Consider the following 2061-nt stretch of genomic DNA (forward strand, 5'->3'; position numbering starts at 1 on the left):
ACTAGGTACTGTATTAATGCGACCCTCATACACGACAATGCGACAACTAAATTTGTCTTTTTCATTGATGCGACGACCGAGATATTGAACAGTAGCCGCAAAAAAATGGTCATTGAAGATGGGAACATTGATCAAGTAACGCCAAGCGAGTACATACCACACAGCTCATACCACACAGCTCAAGTAGCGCCAAGCGAGTTCCACGACACTGCAAACAATTAGGGTCTGATAATGGAGAACCAAACAAAAGCGCTATCAATAACACTGAAACACAACGGTCCAATATGCCACACGTGTTTTAGCAATTTAGCCCATATATAGGTACAAGTCCTATCCTGTTTACAGCTGAAGATTAGACACAAATCTAAAATGATCAAATTTACAAAAAGGCAGAAATACAAGATTAAGATTACTTTGCAAGAAAAGGATTATAAAATCAACTCAACTATCATTAACATTAATGATAATTTGGTTCAAATTTGACCCAAAAAAACTGAAATATAAGGTAAAGAAAAACTTCACAAGAAAGATGTTAATAACCTCAACCACACTTTATGCGTACAATAGGATGGTAAAGCTAAACTCAGTAGGATAGATGGAAAATAGTTTAAACAAAGTATAATAACATAACATAGAAGTGGTTTAAAACACGTTAGTTTCTCGTTAAAATTAACATCAAAACTACACTCAGTAACTATCATCCATGACATCTTCGGTGTACCCTGTGTACAAGGTACCTACAACACGTACATGATCATCATAAAAAAAAAGATGGTGAGTAAAACAGAGAATTTACAATTACAACAACCCGAGCATCAAGTTGAAAAGGAGGGTGTGTTTTGGGTCGGCTGACACGACCCGTTTTCTTAAACAGGTCAACCCAAACCCGACACGTTTAAAAAACAGGTCAACCCGAACCCTACCCGTTAAAAAGTGGGTTGACATGTTAACCCGTTTAACAATTTTAGAGAAGTTAATATTTTTATTTTAGAGAAAGATGTTTTAAATTTTAAAGTTAAACACTTAGGTTGTGTTTGTTTTTGCTTATAAGGTCTGCAAGGAGTCTATGTCTGCGGGCGCGCAGACATACGTACGCTCTTGAAGACTGTTTGTTTAAAAAAAAAATCTGAAAACTGCTTTTAAGGCCTTAAAAATAAGTTTTTTTCATCATCTTCACACTTCTTCACACTTTTTAACATCATACCAAGTACCACCACCCAATGTCCAACACCACCACCACCCACCGTCCGCCACCACCACCTTCACCCACCACCACCTTCCGCCGACACCACCACCGTCCACCACCACCCACCACCACCGTCCACCACCACCACTACCACCCACCGTACGCAACCACCACCGTCAACCACTCACCACCACCACCGTTTACCACCCACCACCACCACCACCACCCCCGTCGGCCATAACCACCACCACCACCCGCCACCGCCACCACCCACCGTTCGTCGTCACCACCATCCACCACCACACCCCGCCACCACCACCACCCGCCACAACCATCCACCAACACCATAGTCCACCACCCACCACCACCGTTCATCACCACCACCATCACCCATTGTCCGCCACCATCACCGTCCATCACCACCACCCACTGTTCACCGCCTACCACAATCGTCTACCACCACCCACTTCCATAGTTCGTACACCACTACCAATTATTTTAACAGTCTACAAACGTTAAATGACTTTTATCTACTGTAATATATATGATATGTAATTAATTTTCAGCTTATGCAGACAATTTTCAGCTTATAAAACAAACAATATTATATTTTCAGATTGCAGACCTTCATACCAAATCTTCAGTTGTAGACATTAAATCAGATGAAATCAAATTGCAGACAATTTTTGTCTTCAAAAACAAACAATACCTTAGTTTGTTAATTTTTTATATATCAGTTAACTTTTAATAGTAAAATATTTTGTTTTACACTACGTTTATCTACTTTTACCTTTCTAATAATTTCATTTTAGACAAAATGGCAAAAGACGTCCTTTACGTTTGATCAATTTTTCAATTGACGTCCTTTAGCAAAC

The sequence above is a fragment of the Bidens hawaiensis genome, unplaced genomic scaffold (assembly GCF_021521415.1).
Source record: "Bidens hawaiensis isolate Kalapana, Puna unplaced genomic scaffold, B.hawaiensis_p1.1 tig00046707_1, whole genome shotgun sequence".
Lineage (NCBI taxonomy): Eukaryota > Viridiplantae > Streptophyta > Magnoliopsida > Asterales > Asteraceae > Bidens > Bidens hawaiensis.